The following is a 16,923-nucleotide window of genomic DNA, read 5'->3' as shown; positions in this document are numbered from 1 at the left end:
TGGGTGATGTCCCCCACCGAACCATGTGCCTTGCAGGACAAGTGGACGGGGCCCTTCAAAGTGGTCGAACGCAAGAGCCCCGTCACCTATCTCATCGATATGGAGTCTCCCCGGAACCCCCTCCGGGTCCTCCACACCAACAGACTCAAACCCCACTTTGTGCGCTCGGAACTCAGCCTCCTGATGGCTACAGACAGTGGGGCGGAAGAAGACTCCGAGCCTCTCCCTGATCTCCTGAAGACTCAGGAGAAAGATGGTTCCGTGGACGGGGTCCGGCTCTCCGAGGCCCTCACCCCAGAGCAGCGCCAAGGCTGCCGGGACCTCCTGCTGCAGTTTGCTACTTTGTTTTCCCTCAACCCAGGGGTCACCCCCTGGTGCTTGCACGACGTGGACACTGGGGACAGTCCCCCTATCAGACACCGGGCATACCACGTACCAGATCGGGTGCGGGCCTGCATCCAAGAGGAAGTGTCCAAGATGCTCACGCTCGGGGTCATCGAGCCCTCGGACAGCCCCTGGGCCAGCCCGGTCGTGCTGGTCCCCAAAGCTGCTGCCCCCGGCACCACTCCTGAACTCCGATTCTGCGTCGACTATCGGGGCTTGAATGCTGTCACCAGGACCGACGCTCATCCCATCCCCCGAGCGGATGAATTGATCGACCGCATGGGGGCTGCCCGCTACCTCAGCATCTTCGACCTGACAGCGGGCTACTGGCAGATCGGTCTCACACCCCGAGCCCAAGAACGGTCCGCCTTTTCTACCCCCGATGGCCACTACCACTTCAAGGTCATGCCCTTCGGCATGAAGAATGCCCCAGCTACTTTTCAGCGACTAGTGAACCAGGTCTTGGCGGGGCTCGAAGAGTTCAGCGCCGAATACCTGGACAATATCGCTGTGTACAGCCGCCACTGGTCCGACCACCTCCACCACCTCCGAGAGGTCCTGCAGGCCCTCCAGCGGGCCGGCCTCACAATCAAGGCCGGCAAGTGCCAAATTGGTCAGGGGTCCGTGACCTACCTCGGACACCAGGTGGGAAGCGGTCTGGTGGCCCCTCTGCAACTCAAAATTGCTGCCATCCAGTCCTGGCAACCCCCAGTCACGCAGACCGAGGTCCGAGCCTTCTTGGGACTCACCGGCTACTACCGGCGGTTCGTGAGGGACTATGGCAGCATTGTGGGGCCCCTCACGGGTCTCACGTCCAAAAACCACCCGGAGAAGATTAACTGGACCCCCGACTGTCAAGCGGCCTTCGAGAAGCTGAAAGCCGCCCTGTGCACTGCCCCTGTGCTCCAGGCCCCCGATTACAGTCAGGAATTCATTGTGCAAACGGACGCCTCCGACCACGGCATCGGGGCGGTTCTCTCCCAGCTGAACACCGAGGGTCTTGACCAGCCGGTGGCCTTCATCAGCAGACGCCTCCTGGCCCGAGAACAGCGCTGGAGCACAATCGAGAGGGAGGCCTTCGCAGTGGTGTGGGCCCTCAAAAAGCTCTGGCCCTATCTCTTCGGTACCCACTTCCGGGTGCAAACCGATCATCGACCCCTGCAGTGGCTAATGCAGATGCGGGGGGAAAACCCAAAACTATTGCGCTGGTCCATCTCCCTGCAGGGGATGGACTTCACTGTGGAACATCGACCGGGCCAAGACCACGCCAACGCAGATGGCCTGTCACGCTTTTTCCGCCTCGACGAGGAGAGTCCCCAAGAGGATGGGTGACTCTCCCCGCCTTCAGCTGGGGGGGACGCATGTTGGACAGGCCACATGAAGGGCTTGCTCCCTCCCCGCATGACAGGGCCCAAGCCCCGGACCCCCAGGTGTTACCCACAAGAGCAACCCGCACCCCGTCTCCCGACGGAACTCCTGCCCCCGGACATCCATGTATCATGAGGCCGAACCCCTACCGGCTCCCCCGGCCGGATCAGCCGCCATCTTGGACACTGCACCACGAGGCCGCGTGGCCTCAGCTCGACCCTAACCCTGGGCCTGGCCAGGCCCCGACATCCCGGCACCACCATCCACCCAGGAGGTGAACGGACCACTTGGCAGGTCAATGGGAGAAAGAAATGTCGATGGCTCTCCCACGCCAGTTGGCGATCGCCCTCCAGCTCCCCCGGGCGCTGGCTCCACCCCCCTGCTGGGTGTCTGGACTCCCTCATCCCGGACCTTCCGACCTCCAAGTGCGAGGGTCCGGACATCAAAGGGCGCCAGCCCTATAACTAGGGCAGCTCCAGAGCAGGAAGGCAGTTGTATCCTGGAGTCGAGAGACACCGAGAAGAACTCAGCCTTGACGGACTACCGGCGCTGCCGTAGCCCTGCCTTGTGAACTATCGTCCTGCCTGCTGGCGCTGCCGCGGCCTTCTGCATCCTCCATCCTCGTCGGGACCTGCTGGCGCTGCCGCGGACCGTGTAACGACCACCTTCATCGGGACCTGCTGGCGCTGGCGCTGCCGCGGACCGTGTAACGACCACCTTCATCGGGACCTGCTGGCGCTGCCGCGGACCGTGTAACGACCACCTTCACCGGGACCTGCTGGCGCTGCCGCGGCCCGTCCAAAGCTAGAACATCGAGCTCGAGGATTGTGAGCTATCCATCAGACCATCTCAGCTACCAGTTTGGTAACCAGACTGTCCCGCTACCCCCTTTCCCAAACCAAGAGACTAGAATCGAGGGGACCCCTGAGTCCAGACCTCCTTGTACCATTCCATCGTACCTTAAGAAATCGCTTATAAAGAACGTTAAATCCTATCCTTGTGTGGTGTATATCTGTGGGGGGGAAGTTACGCATCTGTACGATCGCTGGAGACGGCTCTCCCCGGAGACCTCTCCCCTTGTCCTCGGCCGACCCTCCCGGTCCGTCTAACAAAGTGGATAACTGCTTTGGAGAGGGCCTGCAAAGTACAGCAGGTACCCCAGAGTCAGTGGGCAGCTATCTTGTGGCTCTCCTTTTCTGACAAAGGTAGAGACAAGCTCCTCACAGTTAGTGATGAGGATGCTAACAATTACAAAGTCCTGAAGAGTGCTCTGATAGACGGGATTGGCTTAACCACTGAGCAATATAGGTTGTTGTCCAGAGACACCCAGAAGACACAGACACAGGACTGGTCTGAGTTTGTGGATTGTGCCACTAAGGCTTTGGAGGGTTGGTTAACTGGCAGCAAGGTGCAGGACTATACAGGATTGTACAACTTGATTATGAGGGAGCAGATCCTTAGTAATTGTCAAAACCAGCCTCTCCATCAACACCTGGTAGACTCAGATTTGACCTCTCCCCAAGAATTGGGAAAGAGGGCAGATAAATGGGTCAGGACCAGGATTAGGCCTAAAAATCAGGGTGGTGACCAAAAGAAAGATACCAACAAGCCTCAAGAGAAGGGTGGGGATAAAACAAAGAGAAATCTTCCTCAGGGCCCCAAAACTCCACACAGGGTGGTGGGTCCCAAGCTCCCTCCTCTACCACAGTTAAAAAGCCTTACTGCCATGAATGTAAAGTTCCTGGGCATTGGAAAACTGACAGAGGGCTACAAGATCACCCGGAGGGACCGCACCGCCAACCAGGTGGGAGGAGGCATCGCCATCATCCACAGGAACACCATCCGTGTCACGACCAGCACCGACAACACCCTAACCACCGCCGAACACCTGCATTTCCAGATCCACACCGACCCGATTACCACCCTCAGAGGCACCCTGATCTACCGACCCCCGGGGCCACGCACTCAATTCAGCGAGGACATCGCCGAATTCATCAGCCCGCACGCCCTCCCCTCCGCTGACTACATCCTCCTGGGGGACCTCAACTTCCACCTGGAGAACAACAACGACCGCAACACCAGCACCCTGCTCGACAACCTCGCCAACCTTGGACTCAAGCAACTGGTGAGCACCCCCACCCACCTCGCCGGACACACACTCGACGCCATCTTCTCATCCAGCAAAGACATCGCTTTCAACCACGCCACAGAACTCCACTGGACGGACCACAGCTGTGTCCACTTCACCTTCGAAAGGACGACGATCCACCACCACCAGCAACAGGTTGCCCGTAGAAGCTGGAACAAGATCACCGCCGACCAGCTCGCCGCCTCCCTGAGCCAGCACCCTCCGGCCAGCTCAGTGAACCCCAGCCAGGCCGCCGACAACCTCACGAAGTGGATCAGCAACTGCGCAGACGTACTCGCCCCTATGAGGACCCCGCCCAGCAGACCCGGCAGCAAGAAAGCCCCATGGTTTACCGACGAACTCAAGAGCTCCAAGAAGAACTGCCGAGCCCTCGAGAAAGTCTGGAGAAAGGAACCCACACCGGACAACAGGACCACCCTCAAGCTCGCCACCCGGAAGCACCACCAACTGATCCGCGCCACCAAGAAAACGGCCTTCAAGAACCGACTGGACAACAACGCATACAACTGCAAAGAACTCTTCAACATCGTGAAAGAGCTCTCCAACCCCAACGCCGGAAACAACGACATCACCCCATCGCAAGACCTCTGCAACTCCCTCGCCTCCTACTTCCACAACAAGATCACGGACATACACAACAGCTTCAGCACTCAACCGACCCACGCCACGACCACAGCAACGCCGCCCACCACCACCCTCCGAGCCTGGACTCCGATCAGCACCGAAGACACCATCCGCATGATGAAATCCGTCCACTCCGGATCTCCAACCGACCCCTGCCCTCACCACGTCTTCAACAAAGCCGACGCTGTCAGCGCACCCCACCTGCGGGACATCATCAACACCTCCTTCGACACCGCCACCTTCCCCGAGAGCTGGAAGCACGCCGAACTCAGCGCTCTACTCAAGAAACCCACAGCAGACCCCACCGAACTCAAGAATTACCGCCCCATCTCGCTACTCCCGTTTCCAGCCAAAGTCATCGAGAAGACCGTCAACAAACAGCTGGCCGCCTTCCTCGAGACGAACGGATCCCTCGACCCCTCACAGTCCGGCTTCCGAGCCAACCACAGCACCGAGACCGCCCTCATCGCCGCCACCGACGACATCCGAGCCCTGATGGACAACGGAGAGACAGCGGCCCTCATCCTCCTAGACCTCTCCGCAGCTTTCGACACGGTCTGCTACCGCACCCTAGTGCAGCGCCTCGGCAACGTCGGAATCCAGGAGAAGGCACTGGAATGGATCGTCTCCTTCCTCGACGGAAGAACGCAGAGAGTCCGCCTACCACCGTACAAGTCAGAGGCAACCGAAGTCATCTGCGGCGTCCCCCAAGGAGCCTCGCTGAGCCCTACCCTCTTCAACGTCTACATGTGCCCCCTCGCGGCCATCGCACGTCAACACAACCTCAACATAATCTCCTACGCCGACGACACCCAGCTGATCCTCTCCCTGACCAACGACCCCGCCGCCGCCAGAGCCAACCTGCACGAAGGGATGAAAGAGGTAGCCGAGTGGATGACAACCAGCCGCCTGAAACTGAACTCAGACAAGACGGAGGTCCTCATCCTGGGCTCCTCGCCCTCCGCCTGGGACGGCTCCTGGTGGCCCCCCGCCCTGGGCACCGCACCCAAACCGACGAACCACGCACGCAACCTGGGCTTCATCCTGGACTCCTCCCTCTCCATGACCAGGCAAGTCAACGCCGTCTCCTCGTCATGCTTCAACATCCTGCGCATGCTTCGGAAGATCTTCTGGTGGATCCCCACGGAGACCAGGAAGACCGTCACCCAGGCCCTCGTCACCAGCCGACTGGACTACGGCAACGCCCTCTACGCCGGAACCACCGCCAAGCTCCAGAAGAGACTCCAGCGGATCCAGAACACCTCAGCCAGACTCATCCTCGACGTCCCACGAAACAGCCACATCTCCGGACACCTGAGAGACCTGCACTGGCTCCCCGTCAACAAAAGAATCACCTTCCGGCTCCTCACCCACGCACACAAAGCCCTACACGATCAAGGCCCGAGCTACCTCAACAACCGCATCAACTTCTACGCTCCCAAACGCCACCTCCGATCAGCCAGCCACGCCCTCGCCGCCGTCCCACGCATCCGGAGAGCGACAACAGGAGGAAGGTCCTTCTCCTACCTGGCCGCCAAGACCTGGAACTCCCTCCCGGCCGACCTGCGCCTTACCCAAGACCACCTCTCCTTCAGGAAGAAGCTCAAGACCTGGCTGTTCGAGCAGTAACGGCCCCCCCCCCCCCCCTAGCGCCTTGAGACCCTATGGGTAGGTAGTGCGCTCTATAAATGTCTTTGATTGATTGATTGACAGCAGTTGCCCAAAGGCTAAAAACAAAATTGTGCCTCCAATTACTCCTGTAACACCACCTATTACTGTCAGCAGTAATCCCCCAGGTGGTGGGAGTGCCCTCAAAAATTTGGTTGGGTTTTCTTGGGGAACACAGGTGGACCCTGGCTTAGCCAAGTCCCCTACAGCACCTACTCTTGTCTGTGATGGTGGCATGGGGTTTGCCAACTTCACTGCCTGTTCCAACACTTTGGGTAGGTACAGACAGGAGCCCTACATCAATGGTAGAAAAGCTGAGGCCTACAGAGACACTGGAGCTAGCATCACTAAGGTGACTCACAGACTAGTTCCCTCTGAGCAGCTTTTGCCTGGTTTCTCATACCAGGTAACTAACATTGATGGCAAACAGAACAGTCATCCCATGGCAGAGGTATGTCTCAGCTGGGGAGGTGTCACTGGCCCTAAGAGGGTGGCAGTGTCCTCAACTTTGCCTGTAGACTGCTTACTGGGGAATGACTTAGAACTCTCAGCTTGGGCTGGAGTTGAACAAGACACCCATTCTAAAATGGTAGGCCTTTCACAAAAGGGTAGTAGGGTTCTGCCAGCCACAACCCCTGTCCAAATAGATTTCCTCCCTGAAAAGGTTGGAAGGGCAGTGGTAGCCACAGCCCAGGCAAAGACAGACTTCCCTGTAGAGATTGGCAGAGCTGTGACAGTCACAGCTCAAACCCAAACTGAGTGCCTCCCTGAAAAGGTTGGTAGGGATGTAATGGTCTCAGCCCATACTCAGACTGACATAGGTGTAGTGAAGCCTGAAACTATGGATCACTCCACACAAACAGAGAGTAGTGGGGAGGAAGAAAAGTCTCCCTCTCCCCAGACATTAGGAAAAGGTCAGCCTCCTCAGGGATCTGACCTCACCCCTTGTGAAGGAACTGCCCCAGAAGTAGCCAGGCCTGGCCTGGCAGAGCCTCTGATGTCAGTGGACTCCTCCAAGGTGGGACCCAGTCTGGTGCAGGTAGCCTGCCTCTCTCTACCCTGCCTCAGTCAGCCCAGGGCTGCAGAGGTCAGGGAGGCCAGTGGACCCCAAGAGGGCCCCTGTCCACAAGAATCCCCCCATCAAAAGAATGAGGATTGCCTGGCTAGTAGCCCTAGCCAGGTGATGGTTAAAAACATTCCTGAGGGATCTCCTTTACAGGTAGTTAGGGACATCCCCCAGAGGGATTCTGTTGGGCACAGGCAAACCTGGGACCTTAGGGCCCCAAACCTGACCTGTCCCTCCAGTAAGCCCACAAAAGGGACCCAGTCTCCAGCTTTAGGTAGCCAGAGGCTGACCCTGAGAGCACAGTGCAACTCAGTTAAAGAAAGAAAGGCAACCATGGTGGAGGATGATTGGAGGAAGCTGAGGCCTCACTTTGAGGACACTCACTTCAGTACTCCATCTCAACACCAGCCTTTTACTTTGCAAAGACACACCAAAGGTAGAGATTCCCTATGGTGGAGACCCTATGATACCTTTAGGGTGAGAGATTGCTTAGTGGCCCATGAGACAGGGGGTAACCATGCCAGTGCTGGTTCTTCCTTATATGGCCACTTAGGCAATATAGGCTTACCTGGTCTAGGACAGCCTTATCTCCTTTCGTTTGGGGGGGGTTGTGTAGGAAGGTGGATATCTGACTATGGTTACCCCCAACTTTTTGCCTAGTGTCTAGCTGGTTTTTCAACTTAGTTGGCCTGAGATCCTGCCATTCAGGGTCTCAGGCTGTCTGCTCTCTCTTTAAAATGGACTCCATGTACCCTAGGTACATACACAATTGGGAGGGATCACCTTATCAGCCCCTGTACAGTGTACCCTAGGTACCCAGGGCATAGGTGTACCCTAGGCCTCCCAGGGGCTGCAGCATGTATTATGCCACCCCTGGCCTGGCCTTCCAATCAGACACAACTGGCTGATCACTCAGCTGGGGCAAGGTCGTGTAATCACCCCTTGCTTAGATATAGTATACCTGTATCTACACTTAAAATAGACAAATGTGTACCTGTGAGCCACTCCTAAGGCAGGCCTTAACAATCCTGGAGGCAGAGTGCTTGGTAACATGTGAGATGGTGCTCTAGCATGAGCTGAGCCTGTCTGCAGCTTTCGGAACCATGTCCTTATAGCTGTTCTATGATATCGCCTACCATATACTCTTAAGTGCCTTATAATCTTAAACGGTTATGGTAACTATGGTTTGGCGTTATCAAAACATGTCGTGCAAGGTGTCTAACACTTTGGAATAATACCCCCATACCATTTCTGGTGATGAGGATATTATTCCTCCCTTCTAGAGGGAGAGACAACAACGCACACAACTGCAAGGAACTCTTCAACATCGTGAAAGAGCTTTCCAACCCCAGCGCAGGAAACAACGACATCACCCCATCGCAAGACCTCTGCAACTCCCTCGCTTCATACTTCCACAACAAGATCGCGGACATACACAACAGCTTCAACAACCAACCAACGCACACCATGACCGAGCAACCACCCCCCACCACCACCCTCCACGCCTGGACCCCGATCAGCACCGAAGACACCATCCGCACGATGAACTCCATCCACTCCGGATCACCGACCGACCCCTGCCCTCACCACGTCTTCAACAAGGCCGACGCTGTCATCGCACCCCACCTGCGAGACATCATCAACACATCCTTCGACACCACCATCTTCCCTGAGAGCTGGAAACACGCCGAACTCAGCGCTCTACTCAAGAAACCAACAGCGGACCCCACCGACCTCAAGAATTACCGCCCCATCTCGCTCCTCCCGTTTCCAGCCAAAGTCATCGAGAAGACCGTCAACAAGCAGATGGCCGCTTTCCTCGAGACGAACGGATCCCTCGACCCCTCACAGTCCGGCTTCCGAGCCAACCACAGCACCGAGACCGCCCTCATCGCCGCCACCGATGACATCCGAGCCCTGATGGACAATGGAGAAACAGCGGCCCTCATCCTCCTAGACCTCTCCGCGGCATTCGACACGGTCTGCCACCGCACCCTAGTACGGCGCCTCAGCAACATCGGAATCCAGGACAAGGCGCTGGAATGGATCATCTCCTTCCTCGACGGAAGAACACAGAGAGTCCGCCTACCACCGTACAAGTCAGAGGCCTCCGGAGTCATCTGCGGCGTCCCCCAAGGATCATCTCTGAGCCCTACCCTCTTCAACGTCTACATGAGCCCCCTCGCGGCCATCGTACGCAAACACAACCTCAGCATTATCTCCTACGCCGACGACACCCAGCTGATCCTCTCCCTGACCAACGACCCCGCCGCCGCCAGAGCCAACCTGCACGAAGGGATGAAAGAGGTAGCCGAGTGGATGACGACCAGCCGCCTGAAACTGAACTCGGACAAGACGGAGGTCCTCATCCTGGGCTCCTCTCCCTCCGCCTGGGACGACTCCTGGTGGCCTCCCGCCCTGGGCACCGCACCCAAACCGACAGACCATGCACGCAACCTGGGCTTCATCCTGGACTCCTCCCTCTCCATGACCAGGCAAGTCAACAACGTCTCCTCGGCATGCTTCAACATCCTACGCATGCTACGGAAGATCTTCTGGTGGATCCCCACCGAGACCAGGAAGACCGTCACCCAGGCCCTCGTCACCAGCCGACTGGACTACGGCAACGCCCTCTATGCCGGTACCACCGCCAAGCTCCAGAAGAGACTCCAGCGGATCCAGAACGCCTCAGCCAGACTCATCCTCGACATCCCACGAACCAGCCACATCTCCGGACATCTGAGAGACCTTCACTGGCTCCCCGTCAACAAAAGAATCTCCTTCCGCCTCCTCACCCACGCACACAAAGCCCTACACGACCAAGGCTCGAGCTACCTCAACAGCCGAGTCAACTTCTACGCTCCCAAACCAAACGCCACCTCCGATCAGCCAACCACGCCCTCGCCGCCGTCCCCCGCATCCGAAAAGCGACTACAGGAGGAAGGTCCTTCTCCTACCTGGCCGCCAAGACCTGGAACTCCCTCCCGACCGACCTGCGCCTGACCCAAGACCACCTCTCCTTCAGGAAGAAGCTGAAGACCTGGCTGTTCGAGCAGTAGCGGCTCCCCCCCCCCCCCAGCGCCTTGAGACCCTACGGGTATGTAGCGCGCTTTACAAGTGTCACTGATTGATTGATTGATAGAGACATGTTAAAATCCTACTTTGCTGTTTAACTCTAATCAAAGCCTCAGCATCACAAAATGGATGCTGCTGCCACAGACACGAGTCTGACCTCCTGCAGCTGGGAGCCCTCCCAGCCAGGGAAGCCTGGACAATAGGTTTCCTGCTTGGGGAGGTGCTAGCACCTCCCCAGACAGACTTTAGTGTATTGGGGCAGGGAGGGCTGAAAGGAATGAGACACTGCCTGGGGCACACAAGGTGTCCCATGCATAGTCCGGTTCAAACCGGTGCTGGGGCACTCCAGCCCCAGTCCTGGCGTGAAACTGGACAAAGGGAAGGGGGTGTAACCACCCCCCTCCCTGGTCCCACCCATAGGAGGGACCTAGCAGGTAAACCAGCCCCCCAGATTAGTATAAGAGTGGGAGCTGGGTCCTTAGGACTTTAGATTATCCTGAAGCCTGCATCTTGAACAGAAACTCTGGACCTTCGACATTCGACGACAAGAAGACTGAAGAATCTCCTTTGTGGCCAAGGAGTGGCCACCCTGTGCAAACAGGCACCATCAAGCGACCTGCTGTTTGCTTTGCCTACGTTCTACGAGGAACCGACCGCAGAGCCTGACCAGCACCGAGACTTCCAGACATCTCCGACCCTGATCCACATCCACAGCCCAGCTGAGATCCGTGGAGGCGACGAGAGATGTGGGACCGGCTACCTGGGAAAATTGGCGAGTAGCTTCCAGCGCAGCTTCTGAGGCACCCTCGAAGTTGTGCTCTGGGGATTGAGAAGCCCCACTCCCGAGCACCATCTGCACCGAAGACCAGCCCTCCACGAGTTCTGCGTGGGGCCCTTCTGCATTTCCCTGCTCAACGCGTCTGTCCTGTTGCTGGCCCGTTGGCTAGTGACCTCTGTGATGACGATCCTGAAACTTTGCATCGCTGGTTTGGCTCCTCCAGACTGGCCCCTGCTTCCCTGACAAGGAGAAGCACCCCAGACCTTCCTGGTCTGCATCAAAAGCAAGTCCCGCATCCGGCGTGGGTTACGCTTGCCAAGGCTTGTTGAGTCCTGACCCGACATCGACGCCGCCGATTGCAAGAGCCTTCGTGGGACAGCTCGCCTCCTGGTCCTGGTCGACATCGACGCCTCCTGGTACCCGTGGCTGCTGTGACAAGCATCACCTCTTCACCTGCATCTTCACGACATCGCCTGGTTCCTTCCTGGTTCCTTCCTGGCTCCTGGCTGCTGACCTAGACTCTGTCCCTTCTGCTTGCAGGTCTCCTTCTTCCTGATTCCAATCTTGGGATCCACCGGACACTCTTCACTGACTGCCTGTCAGCATCTTTCTTCAGGCATCCATAGGAGTCGACGACGAAACCCGACACAAGTTCACACCTATGCACGCGCAGCCCGTGGGCTAGGTAAACTGAGTACTTCGGTGCTCACATGGGTATTGACTATCCTAGGGTCTAGTTCTCAAGTCTCTAACTCCTAGTTGCTTCCGAAGTGTCCTAAAACTCTTTACTTCTAAAAACTACATTTCTATCGACTTTTACGCATTACGCGTGAGTGTTTCCACTCTGCACCTGAATCCTGTGGGCCTCCTACTTCCTAACCCTTGGTAGTGTAGTGTAGCCCCAGCAATTCCCTAGGCCTAGGCCTATCCTGTGTTCGTGACAGTGGTCCTTATACAACTTACTTAGTATATGGTTTGCGTGGCCCCTAGGGCCTAACTGTATTACTTACCTGTGTAACTTATGTATGCTTGATTAAGATGGTGTTGTACTTACCTCTAATCTCATAAAGAGTGCTGAGGGAATTTTGACTAGAATAAATACACTTTATTTTATATATATCTGTTGTGGTGTCCTTTCATTTGGTATTCAAGGGATTATATATGGTATAACAGCTGGCTTCACATGCCATTCAGAGTTTAGCCTAAGACTGCTCTTGTCCATGCTACCACTAGGATAGCTGGTCTATAAGGTTGACTTTACAACCAATCTCCATAAGGGTTGTTTGGACTGATACAAGGTGTACACTAGAATTAGTGACATCATATATCAGGCCAACTTCTCACACAGGTGTCAAGAATAACTCCATTGCGGGCTCTAGGAGGCAGGGACCAGAGGGAGGAGAGGTCTTGATGACGTTCTTTGTTGTAAAGTCTCAAAGATGACTGATGTAGATGTATTAGGATTGGCATAGTCATGTTCAACTTAGCTGCACTTCTTACTAGCACCTCATTAAAAGTTGGCAAGTCATCAGTTGGAGATACCCTTGGTGGAGGTGTGTTAGAGTTGGAGAATAATCTGTGATTGAAGATCTTGAGGTCATTGTCCATAAGGGAGAATGGATTCTGTGCCGAGATTTTTCCCTCGTATGATGGCTTGTACTAGATCTTCTTGATCCAGACTGAGATGACTGGCGTCTTTCTCCACAGATTTTTTGAGATCTATGTCTGGCTCTAGATTAGAACAATGACCATGAGTCAACTGTGGAATGTACTGTGCTCTTGTTAGGAAAGGAGGAGATGTCAGGGAGATTCTAGGTGATAGCCTAGGCAATGATACTGAACCTGGAGAGAAGTTAGTTGGAATGGCTCCCCTTGGTGAAGATGTACCAGAAAGCTGTATTTCCTGTGTATGACGTGATGGTGAGTATGTTTGGGAGTAATCAGAGCCTGGAGTGGCAGGTCTCTCTGGACGAAGCTCCTGTGACCGTCCAGAAGATAATTTTATAGATGGTGACAAACATTTTGTCTTAAATGTCAATTTTGAAGGATGTGGTGCTGTTGAAGTTGGTAGCCTTGTCATCGAAAAAAGTGACTTCAGCGTCGACAGAGATGATTTCGATTTAGGTGATCGTGATATTGACGGGGGTCGCCTCGAAGTCGACTGAGGTGGTATTGTCACCAACAGAGCAGTCTCGACGTCGACTAAGGTAGCTTTGCGATAGACAAAGATGGCTTTGATGTAAATGACTGTTGTCTTGGCGTCGAAGGAGGGGTGTTCGACATCGACAGTGTTCTCGATAGCGACTTTCACCGCTTGAGTGTCTCAACGCGGTATCAGATGACGGCAAGCAAAGAGGTATGTGTTCAGTCTTTGATGCTATACTCCTCGACGTCATGCTTCTCAACGTCGAACGGGAGTGATGACTTGTCCTTAGATCTACCTCTAGGGGAGTACTTGGAGCGAGAAGGAGAAGCTCTAGTAGAAGACTGACCTTCTCCATGGCTTCTAGAAGATCTGACAGCATGTTATTCCATCCTTTGGTGCAACCCATGTAGCCTGCTTTTTTGTCTATTCTTCAAAGTTCTTCTGGAGACGGATTGACAATGGGTACAGGAATAAGGGATGTGATCTTCAGGAAGACAAATACTGCAGAACATGTGGGGGTATGACTGTACCTTCCTTTTAGACAGGAAGGACACTTCTCAAAAAGTTAAGCTATTTTTAACAGAAAAAAATTTGTTTTTGTTCAGAAAAGAGTATCAAAGTACCCTGAATGAAAAGAGACTTCGAGTGAAAACAAGGTTTGGAGCGATTTCCAAAACAGCAGAGCTTAGTGCCCAGGACTTAAATGTCACCTGTGAGGCATGAGGGGCACAGGGGGTACTGTGAGTTCTTAGAGGCACAGTGACAGTTTTCTCTACCATGCCGAGCATTGCAGAGCATTAGCTAACAATATCTCGAATTTCTATTATTTTTCCTTTTAAAAAAGATTTGTGATGATCACCTTTTTATAGTGACACATTTCTATGCAATTGACAGTTTTTAAAATGAAAATTCAATGAAATTGGTAATTTTAAGCCTTTTTCAGGCTGTAAACGTGCATGTAACGTACTACGTACATGTAAGTCTATTATAAATATATGTTTACTTTTTAAAAGTGCTCCGGAATCCCCGCACATGGGTGTTTCTATTCAGTGCTTATGACTATTGATGATGATTCTGTGGAAGAGACCCAATTTACAGACTGCAAACACTAAAAAAATACAAAACCGAGCAGGTAGGCAACTACTAAACTTCTGCCTATTTGACCACATTACTCCAGCCTTTTTTAACTCTTCACTACCCATCTTTCTGCAACCAAGTGAAACTTAAGCTATCCTGGTAGAGGAGAACCCTATGCTCCTCTTCCTCCTCCTCCTTAGTTTAGACACCAGATCTCATGGACTCTTTCATTTCAAAGGTAAGAATCATCTAAGATTACAGAATATTACCTGAACTTTAGGAAGACAATGCAGAACTAGCTTCTCCCCAGCAGGTGATTCCATATTGCAAACAGTGCCAGACTGTAAGCACCCCACAAGCTGTCGATTGCCAACACATATATGGAAGGTCACAGGTGGGGTGGTTTTCTGTTTAAGTGTGGAAATGGCACCTCCCAAGTATGCGTAATTCGTTGTTCACAAACTGTGCTGGGCAAAAGGTGAGGGTAATACACACCCTGAACCCTCCTACTGGACCATTTGCCAGATCCAACTTTAAACTAAAATGCTTGTCCTTTGCACATGCTGGTATCAAGAAGATAAGTGTTTTTACTTATTTCATATGTCCTTATCAAATTCATATAATACACACAATACAATATGATCAGCTCTTGTTCAGTGCTTTTCTCAATAACAAGTCGTTGGGTGTTCTGTTGTTTCTTAATTTCACACAAAAAATGCCCAGCCAACACGTGTTTCGTCGTGGGGAGTAACCCATAAGACTGCTTCAGGGCTACAAGAAAGAGCGTTGTGTAAAGGATCAGCCGATCCCATACCACTATAGTGATATGGGATCGGCTGATCCTTTACACATCTTTCTTTCTTGTAGCCCTGAAGCAGTCGTATGGGTTACTCCCCACGACGAAACACGTGTTGGAAGAGCACTCAACAAAAGCTGATCATATTGTATTGTGTGTATTACATGAATTTGATAAGGACATATGATATAAGTAAAGACACTTATCTTCTTGATACCAGCGTGTGCATAGGACACGCATTTTAGTTTACATATATGGAAGCTATCATCATATGTGTGTAGCATAGGGATAGTTTGCGGAAGACATTGTGACGCGAAGGGTTAATTAGTTTGAACAGTGTAGATGAGTGGTAATACATGCAGAAAACCTGAACAGAGAATAAGGTTCACGCTGTCGCTTCTAAGCTTGTTTTCAGCATTCCATAGACAAAGTTATCTACGGCTGGCATGTTATTTACAATACACTGCTTTAAGCTGTGAGAAGCAGGAAGTGTGGGAGAGGTACAAGCGAAGGTTGTTCTAACCCTGAGAAAGAGAGTTCAAGAAAAGGCCACAAGATGCCCAAAGAGATATTTAGTGAGCATCAGGAAAGCCAGAGAATACGCACTGATAACACAGCTAGAAATTGCGAGAAAAGAACAGAATCGGAAACAAGCCAAGCTTCAGGATATTTAAACACATAGGCACGTGTGGGAGATTGAAGCTCGCAGATGGGGTTGTGCAAACTGCCATCGCCCGTAGCTGCCTCCCTGGCCTTGCAGTTCCTTGGCGGTGACTCTCTCTCGAGAGAGGGACTCGGGAGAAAGGAGAGGGCTTCCCAGCACTGTGGACAAGTTAAGTTCTACCTAGGGATGATGGGCCTTTATTTCACTGTTTTATTCTATTGATTAAGGCATCAGTGTTGTGTCTGTGATCAAATGTATTATGCTCTTTTCTGACTCATATACTTACGGTATTGTTTTGAATATTCCAATGTAATGTGGTAGCTATTGTGCATTTCATAGCCAGCCAATTAATATTGTTTTGCAAACCAAGAACAATGGAATGCTAATTCAATTGCTATAAAGTTTGATATTAGATCCTAAGCAGCCAAGCTCTTTAAATGCTATTTCGGTGTACTTCATACTTGCATGTACAATCATAGTATATTTAGTGAATTGGAACTTTTGATTGTTACTTTTATTCATTATATCCTGATGTGCATAATACCCTTGGGCCCGATTCACAGAATTAACTTAAGACAAAATCCTAAACTTACTACTTTTGGTATTCACAGAATGCACTTACTACTTTTGGTATTCACAGAATGCACTTACTACTTTTGGTATTCACAGAATGGATTTACGACTACTAACTTTACATCCGCACTCGGGCCGGAAATTCCGGCCCGGAGGCGGAGCTTCAGCCCCGGAGGCGGAGCTTCCGGCCTGGGGGTGGAGCTCCTGGCCCAGAGGCGGAGCTTCCGGCCCGGAGGTGGAGATTTCGGCCATGGCTAAAACTCCGCCACTGGCCAGAATCCCCACCTCCGGGCCGGAAGCTCCGCCCTCAGGCCGGAAACTCCGCCCCCGGGCCGGAAGCTCAGCCTCCGGGCCAGAATTTCCGGCCCGAGTGCGGACGTAAAGTTAGTAGTCGTAAATCCATTCTGTGAATACCAAAAGTAGTAAGTGCATTCTGTGAATACCAAAAGTAGTACGTTTAGGATTTTGTCTTAAGTTAATTCTGTGAATCGGGCCCCTTGTTTTTGTGCTAACACATTTATTTACTTTAATATCTTATTAAAGCTATTTTGTGCA

The 16,923-nt window shown here is 53.1% G+C and overlaps 1 protein-coding gene across 2 annotated transcripts in view; it reads right to left on the bottom strand.

Moving 5' to 3' along the window:
• LOC146799813 (NACHT, LRR and PYD domains-containing protein 3-like) overlaps positions 1–16,923 on the bottom strand; it is a 919,540-nt gene that overhangs the window by 365,744 nt on the left and 536,873 nt on the right. The window lies entirely within an intron of this gene.

The sequence above is a fragment of the Triturus cristatus genome, chromosome 8 (assembly GCF_964204655.1).
Source record: "Triturus cristatus chromosome 8, aTriCri1.1, whole genome shotgun sequence".
Taxonomy (NCBI): Eukaryota; Metazoa; Chordata; class Amphibia; order Caudata; family Salamandridae; genus Triturus; species Triturus cristatus.
Note: the sequence above shows the minus strand (reverse complement) of the source record. Positions and strands in the feature narration are given on the sequence as shown.